General features: G+C 38.9%; 1 protein-coding gene across 1 annotated transcript in view; it reads right to left on the reverse strand.

Annotated features, from left to right (window-relative positions):
• LOC149252416 (ATP-dependent DNA helicase SRS2-like protein At4g25120) overlaps window positions 1-9,790 on the reverse strand; it is a 429,434-nt gene extending 419,644 nt beyond the window's left edge. The window contains exon 1 of the mRNA XM_089459690.1: window positions 9,619-9,790. The gene's annotated coding sequence lies outside the window, so the exon portion shown is untranslated. The remainder of the gene's footprint in view (window positions 1-9,618) is intronic.
• Window positions 9,791-21,020: the final 11,230 nt, after the last annotated feature.

Genomic DNA, 21,020 nt, shown 5'->3' on the forward strand with positions numbered 1-21,020 from the left:
TTTACTCTTGGGTTTCGAGTTGATTCATTATATCAGGTCGGAGGAAGTCCGCTGGGTGTCATGTCTTGTGACACATCTCTTCAGTCCGAACTATGGCATCAGAGGTTTGCTCACCTTCATTATAAAGCTCTACCCGATGTAAGAAAAATGGTGACCAGGATGCCCGAGTTCAGATTAGAGCAAGAAGGTGTATGTCCAGGATGTGCCGAAGGAAAGCTCAAAAGGGGACCATTCCCCTCAAGCCAAAGCAAGACCTCCGATATATTGCAGTTGGTTCACTCAGACATATCCGGTATGATGCCTGTGAACTCCTTGGGAGGATATTTATATTACCTCACTTTTACAGATGATTATTCTTGCAAGACTTGGATATACTTCTTGAAAAAGAAGGATGAAGTGTTCTCCTGGTTTCGACACTTCAAAGCCTTGATCGAGAATCAAACCGAAAAGAAGATCAAGACCTTAAGGACTGATAATGGGACTGAATATGAATCCAATGAGTTTCATGACTTTTGTAAAGAGGTTGGCATTAAGAGGGAGACTACTACACCATATACTCCTGAGCATAATGGTGTGGCGGAAAGGAAGAATCGTACAATTGTGGAAGTTGTCCGTGCTATGCTCCATGATCAAAGACTTCCGAAGTTTCTATGGGCCAAAGCTACAAATACCGCCGTATATGTACAAAACCGATGCTCTCATCAAGCATTGGGTTCCAAGACTCCCGAAGAAATGTTCACCGGTAAGAAACCTGATGTATTTCATTTTAGAATTTTTGGAAGCCCTGTATATTTTCATGTGCCGAAAAAGAAAAGGAATAAATTGGGTGCATCTGGAAAGAAAGGAATCTCTGTGGGCTATAGCGAAAACACTAAGGGCTATAGAATCTATGTAGCTAGTCAAAGGGAAGTCGAGATTAGTCATGATGTCACCTTTGACGAAGATATGGCTCTTAGCAAAGTAGACAATCTTCCTACTTTAAGGGGATCTAAAGAAGCTGACAACAGGGAACCGAAGGAAAAGGAAGATGAGACGATGCCCGATGTGGAAGAACCTATGGATCATATTGATTCTCCTCCGCAAGAGCCTTCCTCTACTAGGAAGAGGCCTTCATGGCTTAGGGGGACACTTGATGATGCTGAAGGACACATTGCACCCCGAGGAACCTTCCGTGAAAGTAAGAAGCCGAACAGGTATCAGGGATACCTGACCATCATGAGCACGATCATCCAAAATGAGCCTTCGTCATTCACAGATGTCGCCAAGCATCAAGTATGGAAGGATGCTATGACCGAGGAATATGAGTCCATTATGAAAAACGATGTTTGGGATGTGGTCTCCAGACCCCAAGACAAAGCAGTTGTCACTTCAAAATAGCTTTACAAGATAAAGCATGCAGTTGATGGAAGTGCGGAAAAGTATAAGGCTCATTTTGTCGCTCGTGGCTTCTCCCAAAAGGAAGGTATAGACTATGACGAGATATTTGCACCTGTTGCCCGATATACCACCATCCACTCGATCATAGCCCTTGTTGCATCGCAAGGATGGAACCTACATCAAATGGATGTCAAGACTGCGTTCTTACATGGTTCGATCAAAGAGGAGGTCTATGTGGAGCAACCCAAAGGATTTGAGATTTATGATCGAGAATCTCATGTGTGCAGTTTGAAGAAGGCCCTTTATGGGCTAAAGCAAGCACCCCGAGCATGGTATGAGAGGATCGATAGCTACTTGATGAAGCTAAGATTCACTAGGAGTGAAGCCGACCCTAACCTTTACTTTAAGGTTATAGATGACAAGCCTCTCATACTGGTGCTATATGTTGACGACCTCTTTCTAACAAGTGCAGACCCTCTCATTCACAAATGTAAGAGGGAGTTGGCTTCTGAGTTCGAGATGAAAGACCTAGGACTTATGCACTATTTCCTAGGACTGGAAGTCTGGCAAAAACCAGGGGAGATTTTCCTATCTCAAGGAAAATATGTGGTGAAGATATTGGAGAGATTTGGCATGGTGGACTACAAGCCCGTAACTACCCCGATGGAGCTTGACTTCAAGAAGTTAAGCAGTAGTGCTACCGGACCTGTTTTACGAAATGCTACCGAGTATCGTCAACTCGTCGGAGCATTAATGTTCTTGGTGAACTCCCATCCGGATATATGCTTTGCAGTCAACACATTGAGTCAACATATGGTTGAGCCTCACCACTCACATTGGATTGGTGCCAAGAATCTGTTGAGATATCTTCATGGCACAATCACTCATGGGTTGAGATACACTGCCGGAGATGTGAGACTACTTGGGTATACTGATGCTGATTGGGCAGGCAGTGTGGTGGACCGAAAGAGCACTTTCGGGTGTTGTTTCTCTTTGGGATCTGCCTCGATATCCTGGATGAGCAGGAAGCAGAAGTCGGTGGCTTTGAGCACCGCCGAGGCAGAGTACATTGCTGCTAGCATGGCCTCCTGTGAGGCAGTCTGGTTGCGAAAGCTCTTCAGTGAGCTGTTTGGATTTACATTGGATACCACCGTGATTCTGTGTGACAACTAGAGCGGGATCCGTTTATCAGAGAATCCCATATTTCATGATCGCTCCAAGCATATCGATATCAGGTACCACTATATTCGAGATATGGTGCAGCGAGGAGCAATAAGGCTCCAACATATCGGTACAGATGAACAGGTCGCCGACATTTTGACAAAGCCCCTAAGAAAGGTCAAATTCCTGACTTTCCGAGAACGACTTGGTGTCGTTCAAAGACCCTCTTATGAGGGTCGAGTATAATGTATTGAGTTGTGGGAGCTCCAGGGGGGCGCGGGGTACTTCTTAGAGCGACATGTGACCACAAGGCGACTCACCATCCCCTGGTGGTGCACTATGTACAGGGTAAAGGTTCAACCTTCCCCTGTGACACCCCGTGGCGACTGTGGAACAGGATGATTAGTTCTCCTGTGGGCCAGGATGATTCGTTCTCCATGGCGACTATGGAGCAGGATGATTAGTTCTCTTGTAGGCCAAGATGATTAGTTCTCTGTGGCATCCACTGGATAGGATGATTCGTTCTCCTGTGGACAGGATGATTAGTTCTCCTGTCGAGGCATCCTACCCATGCAGTCTGGGACTCATGGGAAGTACCTCTCATATGATCAATGAGCAGGGAAATGAGGATAGGGACCATAGTAGTACTATCGATGGACGCATCGTTGTATCTACCATACTCCCTATGCTAGGATGACCTCCATTGATCTGGGATCAGTGAGAGTGGTTCACACTCTGAGATTGACTTCGGGTCAGTGGAGGATGGTATGATACATCCTCGATCATTTCTTCTTCTTCATAGTTCGAGCAGAGCAGAGTGGGGTCAAGCTGTACAGGACAATGCATTTGATGGATGGATAGCAGCGACGGTCTGACGGATTGCAAATGAAGTTCTCCCTAGTTGAGAGGGAGTGTTAAAATTGGCAACTAGGGCCAAACTCCATGTGGATCACCTTATTTATGGCTTCTGATATTTTTCCTAGATTCCTCTCATTGAGAGGTGTAGGATTGATCTAAAGATCATCCGATTCCGATAAGTATTTATGGAGATATGAATTTATTTTGATTATGGACAAATTGTCAAGGTCGGCCAACAAACTTATGTAGGCTCAGAAGCCCAACAGTCATGTCTATTCAACCTCAACGTTTGCATATAAATACAAGGAGCATTCTCCTCATTTGGACAATTCAATTCACTCATCTTCTCTCTCTCTCCCCTACGCATAAAAGGAGCCTCTCTCTCTCTCTCACACGTGTGGCTGAAAGGAAGACGTCCTAGGGCAAAGAAGACGCAGAAAGAAGGACGCTAGGGCAGCAAGTCATCTCTTTGACCAGCGTTGACCTTCCAGAAGTGCGGATTGGGTGTGGTTGCCTCTCCTAGGCAGGCCGCAATTTTTGGCATGAAAATCAAGGTGATCTGACCTCTGGTTTGACCGGTGTTGACTGCCCTAGTTTAGGGCTACAAGTTGACTTTAGAAATCTGCAAATTGACTGACCTTTTGGGGCTGTTCAAGGGCCGATCTTCAGGTTGTTCATGGACAAGTTGACCAGAAATTGACCAAGTATTTTAGAGGTCAATTTTAGCTAGTTTGACCAAGTTTGACTTTGCTGATCTAGGGTTTGCTACTGCTGTTATAAAATTACAGAATTCAGATTTTGTACTATTTCTCTTTACTGAACTATTGAAGATAAAAGAAGATTTGGTCAAAGGGTTTCCCCGCATTGGGGTTTGTCCTTGGCTAGCCACCACATCTTGTGTCTCTTGTCTTGGCTTGTTTTCTGTTGATCATTAAATGTTCTATTTGCACTTTACTTAATGTATATGTGATTGCTAATCTGTGGCTAATAAAAAGAAAAATAAGTAAACTGCTCTAAGCATAGAACATACCATAATTTAACAAAAATCATACAAATGGCCTCACTATCTACAAGGAGTACAGCAATCTATCATTGTTGAAGATTGTTGATACATGGTTTGCCTCTTCATTCATGATGTTGAAGAGGTTGAGGGAGGTCAAGACCGCTCTTGGGGCCATGGTTATTTCTGAGTTTTGGTCTTTTTGGAGAAAGACAGATCAAGTAGCCTCTAAAAGAATGAAGGACACGGTGCTAGATGATGCTTGGTGGGAGAAGATAGATCTAATTATTCAGATCATGGACCCTATCATTTCTTTGCTTCGATTTGTAGATACAGACAAACCCATCCTAGGAGAGGTTTATGAGGGATGGGATTCCATGATTGAGTCTGTGAGGAGCATTATTCTACAAAGGGAATGCCCCGAGTATGAGACATCACCAGAGGCCTTCTGTGGTACTATACAGGATATTCTTGTCAACAAATGAGGCAAGAATTGCACACCTTTACATTGATTGGCTCACTCATTGAACCCAAAATACTACAGCCATGAGTCGCTGAATGGTGGACCTTCCCGCAGATTCACTCCTCACATGGATGGTGAAATCTCACAGGGGAGGAAAGATGCATTCAGGTGGGTTCTCAGGATAGAGCATTGCTTGATGAGGTGGAGGATGCCTTTGCAGAGTTTTCCACTGGCACTGGTCGATTTGCAAGATATGATGTGATTAGAGAAAGGGGGGCTAAGAAGCCCTATTCTTGGTGGGCAAATCATGGGGCACCAAGCCCTCCTCTTCAACAGTTAGCCATGAAGCTCCTCTCTCAGGTGACTTCATCCTCTTGTTGCAAGAGGAATTGGAGCACATATGGGAATTTGTATAGTGTGAAGAAGAGCAGGCTTGAGCAGTCCAGGGCAGAGACAATGGTGTATGTTCACACCAACCTTCGTCTTATTTACACGCAGAGGGAAGAGTGGTTGAAGGGAAAGACAAAAATGTGGGATGTCTTTCCTGATGATATGGGTCTGGACAGCAGTGTTGAGTTGGCATTGGCCAACATGGATCTCAATGATCCAGTGCTAGAGCCTGTTAGATTTGATGACAGTGATATTGTAGAGGGGTCATCCTCCACACCAGTAGATGCAGAGGTGACTATGGATATCGGGGAGGAGGAGTATGCAAAGGAGAGCAATGGTGACCATGATGATGAGGACATTGATGTTGATTCTGATGATGACTATGAGGATTGATGACTCATGAGTCATGGGCTACCTACTGCCTTGAGGCTTGTATATCTGTAGTTGTTTTATATTTTCTATTTCTATTTGCCATTGGCATTGCACTACCTATGTAACACATTTTGATTTGATGACTTAATGAGAAAACTACAGTTGTCAGTGTCTTTATCTTACTATCTTGTCTTTCTCCTATTGGATCATTGATGAATTGAATATGTATTATGATTTATCATTTATGAATTTAGAATTTATGATTCATTGATTTATCATTTATGATTTATGTGACAGTGACATGTATTTGAATTTTGTATGTACTATGCATGCTATAATGTTACTAACTTACTTTGTAAACAGTAAAACTAACATCTAGATGAAGATCTATGTTTGAAATCAATGAATTTGTATAATTAATATAATTAATGAGAATTTGTGTAAGAAATATATATATATATATATATATATATATATATATATATATATATATATATATATTCAATAAAATAATATATAACGAATCTTACGTGTCCTATTCCGGGGGGTCAACGTGTCCGAATCCAACACTTGAATCCCCGTATCCTACGAATCCCGAATCCCCATGTCAGGTTACCTAGTAGGAAATATATATACCAAATCCTCTTGATGTATGTAATAGACTCATGGTATAGGAGGGCAGGTAGATTTAGGATCTTAATGAACTACTCAAGGGAATTATGCCCCTCACTTTTAATGTAACACATTGTGCCTTGTGCACCTCTTTTGCTAATACAAATCTTAATAAAAGGACAACATTTGGCACCCCTCAACTGCTGGCCACTACTCAATACCTCAAATTCAATGGACTACAGTAACTTGCACACAAAATTTAAAATAGTGTCCCTGAAATAAACTTGCACACCCGAAAATGTAGAACAGTTCTTGCTGGTCAAAATATGCATCTAGAGTCTCGGGAACAAAGTTTGTAATGTTCCCTGTTGATTAATTGCCCAAGGGAGGACGAATTAGCCTATCCAAACTCATAGGCTACAGTCAATGTTAAAGGGGGAAACCCATTATCCAATGTTTTGGGGCAACATTGGGTAAATTTGGAGTAACTAGGGCAAAACTTGTGAATGAAGCAAGAATTGGGGCTAAACTTGTAACCCCTCTCACTAAAATAAGGAGAAGAGCCCCATAAGGAATCTATAAATATGAGAAAGATGAAATCATTTGATCATCATTGATTGGGTGGATAACTATGTTTTGGAGCTGAGGCTCTAAGGCTTTTATGACCCCTTTTTTTATTAGTTTCTAACTATGGAGATAATCCCACCATAGCTAGTCTTTGCTATTTCTCTAAATCTGTTTGGCATAATCTCTCTAAGACATTTCTAATCTGTTTCTGGCAAGCGAGGAACTTCTGAGGATCACATAGCTAAGGAGACACTTTGAGACAACCTATCTATCCGGACAAATCAGGAATTCCACGGCGAATATCTCTGGCTGGTTAGCAAGGGATTGGACTTATCCTGGAGCAGTTTAGTGAAGGTCTGGTCAGCAACAGCAAGAGCCAGCCTTTGGCAATACTAACTCAATCTTAAGCTTGCGGCTGATATCTGAAGGGGATTACGTGGGCAGTGGCACCTTCTGAGGCCCTGGTTAAAGGAGCGGTCTCTTTGCAAGGGGGGTTTCAGTGGCAAAACAAAAGTGTTTAAGGCAGTAGCATTCCTGAGGGAGCGACGGCCGCCTTGGAGGATATTGTCAGCGGAGTACTAACAATCAGTGGAATCCTACTCTAACAGTGGCCCAATTAGGAGCACATCTCTGTGACAACCTAACCTGCTGGGCAGAGTAACCCTTCCCGAAGAAGCAATTCACCCGCAGATGTATTTTCTATAGCAGCGAGGCAATAGAAGGTAGCGGAACATTCTAAGGAGATTGTGCAGTATCTCGGAGATCTTATAGTGGCCGCAGGATAACCTTCGTTGCACAGTAATACTAGCAGGTGCACCGCTCAGTTCTGAGTGATAACAAAAGAAGTCATAGCAGGCAGCAAAGTAGCATCAAACAGACCCCAAAATCATAATTGACCAACAGGTCAGAGAAGTAGTATAGGGCAGCAGAGTATGTCTGATACAATATATAAGATAAAGAATTTAAGCTACAGGATATATTGGATTTGCAAATTGGTTCCTTTGCATGAACTCTTGGTGGAATGATATACTTGTTGTACTTTCAATACTATCATCGTTATGAATGTTAAGCAACCTAGACTACTGGTGTAATAGCCCTAAGAGTAGCTGTTAAAATTGAATGTGATGTGCACTATTGTTGTATTGTGAAACCTACCTCTTGGCTACATTATTGTATACTGTATATCATCTCTGTTTGGAATACAGTTAAAATCAGCAGAAATTATCTTGTGATCTTGCAACCCTAAGGGCAAAAATTTCCTAAGAACACTACAAAGTTTCCTTTTACCCTCCACTGCATCGCGGTTTAGCAGCAAGATGGAGCACTTGTCACAATGATAACCCTGGTTCAAAACCCAACGGATACAATCCCCATGATAATGAAGTTTACCAAGTCTTTCAAGACGTAGTCACATTGATGCCATAACATAGGTTCTGCGATAGCACAGAAATGTTGTTAATGGTGGTCCCCGGTCCTTGCAGATAAGGCCAACTGCAAACCCTGAGTGATTCTGATAAAATTTAAGATAGATGCCCCCCAATTGACGAATTCGTAAATAAAGACCTTCTCATTGTACAGCCAATGTTGGAAGGACAAAAGTGTTTAGCAATAAAGAAAAACCGTTCTTCTGTTAGAAATATGTATACAAAGGTAAGGAGAGGTTTTACACCTTGTTTGGCCACTAGAAAGCATCGTAAGACTTATTCTTGAGCTTAAATTAAGGCCTCTAAAACTTTCGTTCGTCTTAATGAATTCGAGACATAATTTTGGAGTAATGGAGGATGAATGTTGCAGATGGCCCAATGGATTGGCTTAATCAGTTTAAATAAACCAGTTTCAAGGAAAAGGGTGCCGAGAGGTCATGGCTTCAAGTCCAGTAGAGTCCGTTACCACTATATTAGAAGTACGTGTTATAGTTCAGCAGCATTTACCCCAGACACCATTTGGGGAATGTAAGTGAGTGCTTAGAGGGTTTCTGTGAGGACATCTTCCATAAAAAGGTGTTGCAACCTTGTGTAAGGAAAAAATAGAAATCATTTTCAGTAATGATATGTCAGATCAATTACAGGCAGAATTATCAACTGAAGAATTCAAGGCCGGCTACCTGCGAATATGGGGTCCTTGACCAAAATGCCAGACCAGGGAATTCGACAAAGTACCTACGTTATTGGTAGAGATCAGCCCATGGAACTGTGTGATGTGTGAGGAGTTGCAGTGATGCACTAGCACCACTAGCAAGAACAAACTCTTAATTATCCGCGAAATAGACCGTTTCTATCATTGTCCCGTACTTTCAAAAATAACAAGCATCAGAACACGACTGCATTTGAAGTACTAAAAGTATTAAGGATCCGGCTCCTGTGACCGCAGATACCTGAACAACAACCATGAGGGCAGCCGAGTTTCGGTGTAGAATGAAGGTTCAAGTCCAAGGAGAGATAGTAAACAACAATTCTTGTGAGCTAATATTCGGGCAGTGTAGGCATGCATCAGTCAAGGAGTTTAACCATTGCTTTGTGACAAGATTGCATCAGAGAAGAAACCATGGCAGCGCATTTCATAAACAAAGGTTCCGGCCATTATAGCTGGCTCTGAAGATGATACTGTGCCATATTAGAATAGGATATTCCAACAGTGGATTACGCTAGGCCTTGAATGTGTTTGTATGCTGTGCTGGAGAATGTTTGAAATTTCCATAGCGGATACTTTAAAAAGATGCTTCATATACATGCAGATTGATCCATGAATGCAGCTCGGACAAGAATAAATTGAAGTCTTTAGAAGAAATGAGGTGTACATTTGAGTGAATTTGGCTTACCGAATGTGCAGAGATTGATTGGATGTGGAGAAGTCAACAAACTGAAGCTGAAGCCTGTGTAGCGCGCACTCGAGGCGATCGTCCGATTTTGGTGCTAAGATATTTGAAGTCCCGCGCTCTTCCTCTTCACGCTTCCTCTTTTGAATTGTCGAGATCTTAAACCTTTGATATATTTTTCTATAATCTATTGATAATCGTGATTTAGCCTTCCTACATGGCTTGGGTTATATATACAAGTAGAAAGTAGATTATTCCCTTTACACTATAGAGTTGATGAGTGTCCCCATTTCATTGAATAAATGCATTTCTTCATCCAAAGAGAAGAGATGAAGATACTCATGACACCAGTTGTAATGAGATGTAAAATGTAGTTTTTCATTAATTTAAATAAAATGAACATCTTCATGATAGGCATTAAGAATAATAAACTAAATTAGTGTATGTTTATTTTACATATAAATTTATTGATATTAATAAAAATTAAATTAGAGTGAAGTGGATGTAGTTTTAGTGGTAGGGAGGAGTTGTTATTATTTTCCTCATTCGTTTCAGTCCTATTGAGATTGACATACTCATTTCTTGGGAGTAATTTCTACATGAAAGATAATTGGCTCACCTAGACACGAGTGAGTTTTCCGTGGATGTAGCTAGTATCGATCTTAGGTACAGTGAACCAACAACAAAAAAATTATAAAATTTTGAGAAAATGTTTATATTTTTGCATTTTAGTGTACTTAATATATGTATTTGAATCTTTAAACTGGATTAAGGTGATGTTGTTGTACTTTATAATTTTATTTTCATTTAAGTGATTATTTGTTTTGTATATATGTTTTTCATAACAAATGTTTTTAGGGAAATTTTTTAGGTGCTTCCTCGCATTTTTGTTAATGGTGGCTAGGATCAATGTTGGTTAAATACAACATGTATTCTTAAGCAAAAGGGACTCTACTAGGCCCATGGGGTGTAGAGCAATTAGCGAATGGATGCACGATTAAGGCACTTCTGGCATAATGGTTACCATTACAAAACCCGGTGGATGTCCCACCTGCCTAACCCCAACTAGAGGTTATAGTGGTAGTAGTGGAAATCGACCTCATGTCACGCAAGTACGAGACCCACCTAGTTGTTGATTCCTCTGGTCACAAAAAAAAACAAGGGACTCTACCAGATTTGAACACATAACCTTTTAGTTATTTTAAATTAAACTTGGTTGAATCAAATTGATTGAGTTAACCCATTGGACTAAAATGTTTGAAACGATATCATGTTTAGTCACTTATGGGGACAACATTTATGTCAAATTTAGATCCCATTGTTATAAATTACAAGGGTGTACCATTTATGTGCACCTCGAATGTGTATTGCCTTAAAGACTCCTATGATTTCTTGTCAAATCAAATCTCAATTAGATTTCAAGCTAGATAAGTAAGGGGGAAATCATTTTGATTTCTTGTCACACCACATGCGCATGTGTTCATTATTTGGATAAACCAATTGGCATCAATATTATTGAACATATCGTTAGTTCCATTGTAGTAGTTGTCTAATTTGAATCCCCTTGTGTGAAGCGCACTATTCTACCAATGGATTTACTAAAGACGCAATTCACAATGTGTAAAACCATTGTTTAGATTTCCCCATGAAGTTTTACTGGAAAAAAATGTGTTTGTGCATGTACGCCTACATGTGTTTACAAACATGCATCTGAAAGAGTTGGATCCATTAATGTGCATGTAGGCCCAAAAGGGTTGGATCTATTAGTGAATAGTGAGGAGTTTTTCATCAATGGACGAGGTTCAATTCCCATGAGGGTTTTTCTTGGAGACATGAGATAACCTTAAGATAGTCATTAAACGTGCAGCTAGACCCAAAAATATTATATTGAATGATCTCATGGACCATGCACAGATGAGTGGAATCTATTGGATCAAAGCCCACGTCTATGTCTTTCAAATTAAAAGTTGAGGGTTAGCTCAAGTAATGATGAACTAGACATGACATCTCTCCCACACATTGAGGAGGTGATGAGTTCGACTCCCTTGATCATCTCAAGATTAGGTACTTGAAACTTAGGTATCAATAGTCTATCATAATTACTACCTATCAAGGGCAATGAAGTATTTGAGATTTCCTCGTACATGGCTATATGGAAAGAATATATGAGTGTGTGTGGGGGGAGGTATGCTCATTTACATATATATTTTCTACAGAAGGATGCCAAATACTTGAAGAAACAAGTTACTCATGATGATGATTTTATAATTTCACATTATTTATACCAACCTTTTCACAAATAGGTAGAATCTTACTATCAAGACTCCATTAGTGTTTATGATATTTATCTTTGGTGAGGGATCAGGGAGGAGATAGGATTACACAAGATTTTGTGGTTTCATCTGGATCTAATGTTTGTTGTGGAGGCATGGCATGTGATGATCTAGTATAATATATAAAGGATAACTTGGTTGGATCAAATATACCCCCAAATTAGCCTATCATAAGTCTTCTAATGGTGTGGAAGGTGTGGATCGTAAGATGGGTTTCTAAGCCAAATCCAATGAAGGAGAGGGATTGTATCTGACAAGTCCTCAAGGTAATGCAGACAAGAGACTTGAAAGTGCCATAAATATTTTGTCTTGGGAGGAGAGAAAATTGGTAATGGCACTTATCAACAACGCATTTCTTAGTTACCCTTTCTTTCTATTGACCGACTAGCTTCTTTCGTATAGGAGTATGGGTTAGAGAGGGCTTCTACATTGACCAGTGAGGATCCTACACTGATTGGTGCAATCTAACTTATAGATGAAATGGCTTTTTGGCCAAAATTCGGCAAAACAATTTCTAGGGAGAATGTGATTTCTTCTTGTTTAAAATGCAAATTTGAATGCATAAATGGATTTAGCACCCTGAAAAACCCTTGAGGCACTTCATCTTTACAAATTAAATAACTTAAACTTGTGATTTGAAAATTGACCAGAAAAAATGCCCGGAAAAGGGCAATTTTGTCTATTAGTTAGACTACATAGAAATAATTGGCTCCATTAGGTGGAGGGATTGATCTATACCATGGGGTTATATATGATGGTTTAATTCGTGGATCTTAAATCCAACAAAGAGCTTAGTGGGCGACAGAATCATGAAAGGGTGGTTGCTATTGTAGGATATTGATTATGTAGCATGAAGAGGATGGCTTGTGGAGAAAAAGATGCGTGTGAAGAAGAAAATTAACTCCATTCACTCAGTGCTAGTGGAGTATATCTAGATGCATCAAGTAGTGGAGGCATCACATGCTTTGGTTAGGTGTTTATGGGGTAGATAAATGAGTGACGATATGATTAAGGACTGGATGTGAGATTTTTGGGAGCCAATTCTTAGTAATCGAGCAAAGCTTCATTTGATTCCCATGGGTTGGACGGATTTTATTTTTTTAGCATGCAAAGGATGTTATGAAAGTTCCAAGAAAAGTTTAGTAATCAAATATAAGTTCTTTAATTCTCAAAAGATGGTCTCCTTTTTTCGAGTGCTAGGTTGAAGAAGTCCTTTATAGTCTTGGTTTGGATTGAATTACCTAGGTCACCATTGGAATACTTCTCCCTATAAGTATTTTAGGAGACATGTAACTCAATTGGTTTGTGCATGGAAGCTAATATGATTTTCTTCAAAAACATATCATTATTATTGATAAGATACTTGTTGGTTTAAATGTGAGGAAAACTCTTGTTAAGGAAACAATCACGTGGAGATGTCCCATTATCCTTACAAAAAATTTGGATTACTTAGGTGTTCCTTTAAAGTGTGTTATGTGCCACAAATATAGGCATATTGTAGAAGATTGTATCCTAAAATTCAATAAAAGATTTTGGATCACAAAGGCTAGTTTTCAAGGGGAGGAAAGGATTAATGATGCTCAAAGGACTTTAGCCTCTAAATTGAGCTCAAAGGATTTGAATCTAAAGCATGGTGAAGATGTTCTTGATGGAACAGAACCTAAAATGCCTCTAGGTGTATATTTAATCATTTTTCTAGAGGGTGACTCTATGGATCATCTCTCAAATCTAGTGTCCCAATTTGTGGATGATAAAATTGTTGCTATGAGTGACGATAGGTGCAAGGATATAAACTCGAGTAGGGATTTACTTTCGAGTTTTATAATGCTTGACGAGGATGGTGATAGAGTATTTTATTTCTTTGAGAATATATTCGATAAATGGGATGGGATCTCCTCTTTGAGCTCCAATATTTTCCTTGGATTAAAATTATTAAATGATCCATGTTATTCTTTAGAAAGTTGAGGGAATTTAGAATCCTTGTCTCGTTGCTTTCTTAGGTCCATACCAATTAGGAATTGATTAGACAAAAAATGGGTAGTTGGAGGTTTGGGTGATAATATTCTTCTGGCTCCTTCAAAGTCCAAGCGAGGTCGCGGATCCATGATATCCATTTCTTAAGAGAAAGCAAAAAGTGAGGCTTTTGGTGAGAAAATAATACTTGTTATATTGGGTTCTACATCATAAAATTGATCATATTAAATGTGTGAGGTTTATGCCATCCCTCAAAGAAGCAAACCTTGCGCAAATTGGTTAATGTACATTAGGTGAACATTTTCTTATTACATGAGACGATGGGAAATGGAGGGGAAATAGTCAAGGAGATGGGTTTCTCTATGGGTGAATGGGATTATTGTTATTTAGATTTTTTAAATCATTATAGAGGGGCATATTTTGACCTGGAGGTAATAGGTTTTTAAATGCTTTAACCTTTTCTCCTTTTCCTTAGGTCTTGGGGTTGTATTATATGCTTGAGAGTTAGGAAAAGAGGTCATGGCCTTAAATGTCTATGGTTTGTACTCATATGGCCTTAGATAATCCTATAAATGTTATAAATGAATATTCATGCAGTCATGAAAAATACGAATAAATGAATGCTTTTTAATTTGAACATGGAATTGTAATATAAAGGGGGTAAAGTTAAGGGTAAAAAGTTTTAAATTTCAAAGAAGGAAATGGTCGAGAAAGAAAAAAAGGAAAAGTAAGGGAAGAATACCTGCAGAGGCTAATGATAGGGCACACAAAAAAAAGAAACAAAAGGAGAGAGACAAGACCAATGACTCGAACAATGAATAGCAGGTTGCCATGATTAGCTAAGTTTGTAGCCATATTCATGGTTAAAATTAATAGGATGCTCTTCTACTTCTGAAGATTCATAAATGATACAAGATTCATGACCCTGGTCATTGTGCAAAGTATGTAGATATTGTGCTAATGATCTCGGTCATCATATACTTTTGTATATAATGTAAATGTTGTCTTAGTCACCTTGCACTTGTATGGTTATTGTAAATATTTCCTTGGTTATCTTTATATACATGTTGAAAATAATTAAAATGTAGTAGATCTGACCTGCAATTATAATAAAATTCTCTAATAAAATAAACCCAAGATCCAATACAATCTATTGCTAGAATGAAAATGCTTCTTTATTAATATTAAAACCCTCGAGGTAGGGTAACACCATACACTACTCCTTAAGGAAGGAGAACACTCCACAATCCATATGCTTGTCAATACAATAATCCTTGACTTCTCTCAATGGAGAACCTCTAGCCTCTATATAGGCTTCATACCTACAATACCATGGGTATCTCAATACCATATATCAAATACTCTGGGCTTATCACATTATTTCCTAACTTCTTATGGTCCCTTGCATTATGTGGGTTAACCACTTTATTTATTAACTATGGCCCATTTATGTATCATTGTTATATTACATTATTCCCCTAGATACCTCCCTATGTACCCCATATTATCCCCCCTAGGTATAATACATTCCACCCCCCTTAAACATGTTTCATCCCCGAAACATGAGAAGAACACAAATAATAAGATATACTCAAAAAAGTAGCCCACTAGTACCATGCACGTGCATCTACCCATCCCAAAGAAAGGTGAACACTCGATCTAGCCAGTGTCTCGCTCGCTTGAGATGGAAGTTAGTTTTGACGGTTCCTCTATGTTGATGTGCTATGGGTGGATCGTCGCACCTCTCTATCTGTCGTCCACGGGTTGTTGTCCTTGTTGCTAATTTGTTGCCACCTTGCTAGTTGTTGTCTTACTAGGTGATGCAGGTGGTGATATGTTGAAGCTTTAACTAATGGAATATATTTCATTAATTCCTCTACTATTGGTGCCTGAGTGGTATCTAGAGATTTTTCTGGTACCTCCACTATTGGTGCATGAGTGGTGTCTAGTGATTTTTCTGGTACCTCCACCATTGGTGTCTGGTGCTTTTTCTGGTACATCCATTATTGGTGTCTAGCGTTTTTTTCTGTTACCTCCACTACTGGTGTCTGGTCCTTTTTCTGGTACCTGGTTTGATGTCTATGTTTGCTTGTCGACCATCAAAGGCTCATAATCTGACATGTCAGTGTCATTATAGCTTTGTTCTTCTCCCTCCACAGTCTTTGTCTGGTTCTTAATGGAAATATCTTGTAATGTAATTTTCCTCTTTTTATACTAGAGCTTCATGAATTTCTTCTGCATATTAATATTGGCAGTACCCATAGATTCCATCCAAGGGTATCCCAAAACAACATCCACATTATCCATATCTAAAGTATAAAAATCAGAATGCAACACATACTTATCCATAGAAATCTTCAAATCTTTATAAATTTGAACATCCTCATTATCAACCTATGTTTTTGCAATATGTTTTGCTGGAACTTGTAATTTTTTTGCCACATTAACATTGATAAAATTATGTTTGCAACTAGGATTGATAGACACAATTATCTTCTCCTTTTGAATACATCCATGAACCTGTAATAAGGAGATACCAGCAGAAAATATCCCTTTATGTTTCTTATTTTTCTTCTTTTCAGTATGAGACCATTTGTTCAAAAATATTTTTTCAATTTCTTTAGGAGGACACAGATTCAGAAACTCGCTATCAAGTGGCTTCCACCATATAACACCCTCATCTTCCAAATAATACCCTATGTAGATGCTCCAAAGTAGTGGGCATTGATACTTGGGAGTTTCTGTAAATTCTTCAACAATGGGACCATCATCATGTCCTGTCAAAATCATCTCAGTAGAAGCCATGAAGTAGAATGAGGGTTTTGAAAAAAATTACCTACTTTATGCGGCAAATTTAAGATGGCCACAACTCGGTCAATATGGCTCAGAATATTTATTATGCCTATTTTCGGAAATGGAACGACCATTCTGCATCTTCCCATGTGATTGAAATCCCGATCTGGGCACTCTGAAAACTCATATTTGTGCTGCAATTGTCCTGTTGTCACAAAAAATTATGAAAAAAAATATTTTAAATTAGTGATATCTCCCTTAGCCGGACACTGATTAAATTGACTGTTTTTTTTTTTTGGGTGATTTTTCAAGAGGAGCTCAAATCTAAAATCAATTTTATGAAATATTTCAAAAAATAGCAAAAAAATGATTGGAAAGTCGTTGTCCACGAATTGTCGTCAGAATTTTTTTTGCAACACAACGGATTTTAAATCAACGATATCTCCCTCATTCGAACTCTGATTCAGCCAATTTTTGTTTTTGAATTTAGGTATTTTTCCACAAAGAATCCGTATCTGCTATTTGGTTTTTGCAAATTCTGCACCAAAATTTTTAGATCCGATCTGCCAACTCGCCGCCCAAAAAATTCTTAAAAAAAAAAAAAACTCCCTACTTTGCCCAAGAAAGAGCTCTCATACCACTTGTAGTAGATCTGACCTGCAAATATAATAAAATTCTCTAATAAAATGAACCCAAGTTCCAATACAATATATTGCTATAATGAAAATGCTTCTTTATTAATATCAAAACCCTTGAGGTAGGGTAACACCATACAATTACTCCTTAAGGAAGGAGAACACTCCACAAGCCATATGTTTGTCAATACAATAATCCTTGACATATCTCAATGGAGAATCTCTAGCCTCCATATAGGCTTCATACATACAATACCATGGGTCTCTCAATACCATATATCCAATACTACAGGCTTATCACATTATTTCCTAACTACTTGTGGTCCCTTACATTATGCGGGTTAACTACTTTATTTATTAACTATGGCTCATTTATTTATCATTGTTACATTACATTATTCCCTTGGGTACCTCCCTATGTACCCCATATTATCCCCCTAGGTATACTACAAAAAATACCTAAGTGTTATAAGCCAATCCTTTTATTAGTCATTATGATTTGTTATGAATGAACACATGTTAGATATTGTATTACTTCAAAACCAAAATCTAACAAATTCATGTATATTCGCAAGCATTGGTGTCCTCATAGCTCAGAATATTCATGTTGTTAAAGATATGGGATTAACAAATGATGTGTTTTAAAGTTGTTTTACTTATAAGACTTGTAAGGCTTAAGTAGGTAGGCCTATGAAATTGGGTATAACTCTAGACATAGAACCACCTTTTAAAACTAGCATTTATAAAACAATCCCTCTAATATTGGTGGGAGGGGATGTTAGTGAAGGACTTGTATAAAGCATGGACCTTGTTGGTATTTTCCTAATGATTTTGACCTTGGATCATATTAATCTCCAATTTAAATCGAGGTGTTATCATGGGGCCATTTTTTAAAGGACTGGCAACAAACATTTCGAAAGGAGGTTTGAGGATGGAGAGCAAAGGAGGTTGTGAATGAGAGACACACATAAAAATTTACAGGAATGCTAGCACATGGTAGAAGATATCTTTCTGCACACCTTTTCAATTCTAGAATGGGCCCTAGGAAGATGGAAGATGGCAGTCAAGGAAGGAAGGAGGGGCCAAATGACAGGAAACTGATTGGCCAAAGAAAATCAATTAGCAGTGGCGGGGCTAAGAGGGACACAGGGACATCTCAAATTGGTCCAGAGGGGTTAGGCCCTAACTAACTAGGAGTAGTATGCAAACAGTAGAAAAGAAGGAAGTCATGACCAAGAGGAAGCGGGGGAGAACCAGAAGAAGCGAACAACGAAAATGTAGTAAGAGAGGAATGAAGAAAACAATGGAAAGTAAAAAAAAAAGGAGAGAAGGTCAGTATCAAATAAGCATCGAAAGAGCATAAATCAGGGAATTTGTTGCAACAAAAGTAGAGGCACGAATTCGAAATTGTGTGGTTAGAATCACGAGGGTAGCAGGGATACCTATAACACAAGAGGTTAGTAACGATGAACCTGTAGAGTCTTATGGGTTAGGTTCTTACCGCTTTCGTGCCTACTTAGTTCCTAGATGTTAGGGTTTAGTTTAGTTTAACAAACAGTGCTTGTTGAAACTGGGTTAACTGAAATATATGTTGTGAATGATTTTGCATCTAGATGCTAGGGTTATTTTAGTAGACTGCATATATGTGTCGTGGATGATTTAACGTCTAGATGCCTGGGTTATTTTATCAAACTCCTTTGTTTGAAATTGGGTTAAATGAGACACATTTGGTGAATAAAATGGCCTAAGCCATCACAATAATGTCAACACTTATCACTATTTTATTGTCTAGTAGGGTATTCATACATGCGTACACACTTTGCTAATATGATTGTTTGTTTGTCCTTATCCTTTAGAGGGCGAAGAACTTGTAACTGTGTCCTTTCTGCAAGCAGACTCGTATAGATACACTTCGATAATACTATTGCTCGTCTGTTATTCATAAATAAGAACTTGCAGTAATGACGGTTTGGTTTAATTACTGTCCAACTGGTTTGGTAGGAAAAACCCTGAGTCAACCTTTATATCATTAAATCTAAGATGTAAATTCCATGTTTGATGCTAATGGAGTTATTGGTTAAGTTCTCTGGGTACTCAAGTTGACTGAGGGTGGATATTCTTCGTCTTTGGAGTCCCACATTGGCTAAAGGGTGGAGGCCTTTGGCTTCCCTAGACTAGTTTCCTTGTTGAGTGCTCAAAATTAGAACACTATGGATTCCCATCATTGGGTGGATTTGTTGAGCAACCTCAAGGTGGAGGCAAATCTCTAGAACCCCTAAGATAAGTGAGGGTGGATAATTTTATCTCCGGAGTCCCTCATTGGTTGATGGGTGGGGGAGAAATACCTCTGGAACCCTTGTACAAGCTTGTAACTAAACAACAATATGCAAAGTGGAGGTGGGACAGACCTATGAAATCCCTAGTCTGATCATTGGGACAGGTTTCACAAGCTAGGGGGTGGCAGTTGCTCGATTGGTAGTTTTCCAATGGTTGGGAGGAAAATCATGAACCCTATTCCAATTCCCATTCTGAGGTATCCCATTAACTATTATTCTCGGAATCGTCTAGATAGTCACCACATGTCAGGGTTACAAAATTGCAAGTATTTCCTAAATTTCATGGTAGGAGGTGGATCAAGGGATTTTGTAGTCATGGACAATGTTGTACATTTAGGCACTTTGGTTGATTTTATAGTAATGAACAATGTTGTACATTAAGGCACAGTGGTTGATTTTGTATTCATGGACAATGTTGTACATTTAGGCGATATCACTGATTTTGTAGTCATGGACAATGTTGTACATTTAAGCACTTTGGTTGATTTTATAGTAATGGACAATGTTGTACATTAAGGCACCGTGGTTGATTTTGTAGTCATGGACAATGTTATACATTTAGGCACTGTGGCTACCCCATATGCTAAATATGACTTTCCAAGCTAGCTGGTTTACACGACTTCTGGGACGATATTGTTCTCAGGGAACATTAAACTTGAGGCAAGGCCCTCGGTCTCCTTAAGACTGGGCTACCATATACCACGATCTAACACTTTTAAAAGACCTTATGATATCAAGGTGGAACATCCCTTATTACCTCCATTATAATTTGTGAGATTCAAAGGAAGAAAGCCTAGTGTTCCAAGGACATCTAGAGTGATATTGTTTATTTTATGCACAAAATTGGACATTTTAATTAAGGCTTGTTATGACTATGTTATTGATGTAGCTTTTTACATGCTTTGTTGACATATGCTCTTCATTATGGCTTATGGAAACTCTGTCCCTGATATTTCCTTGTATAAGCTCGGTTATTATGACTGTTATTCCTAGCATTTACTTTATATGTTATCTCTAATGATTGCAGAACTGTTAGTCTTCTCATACATATGTATACAATAGAGAAGAGAAACTTGGGACTGTATGCAATTTTTGTAATTTTATAATTATATTGTCATCACGTGAACTTGTTATGTATTGTTCCATCACAAAGCATTGCTACAAACTGATGGTAGGTAAATCCAATAGGCCATCCTTGTATAATCATGGTTAAGCATGATGTCAATGTGTTGTCATTGTGTATTTATATTTGGGAATGATGTCAAGTAATAGTTTAAATCCAACATTGGGCAGGATGTATTTCTTATTGGGTATGATGTCATAGGCAATCGTAA

Source organism: Pinus tabuliformis, chromosome 7 (assembly GCF_031772625.1).
Source record: "Pinus tabuliformis cultivar Carrire ecotype Pingquan chromosome 7, CPIR1, whole genome shotgun sequence".
Taxonomy (NCBI): domain Eukaryota; kingdom Viridiplantae; phylum Streptophyta; class Pinopsida; order Pinales; family Pinaceae; genus Pinus; species Pinus tabuliformis.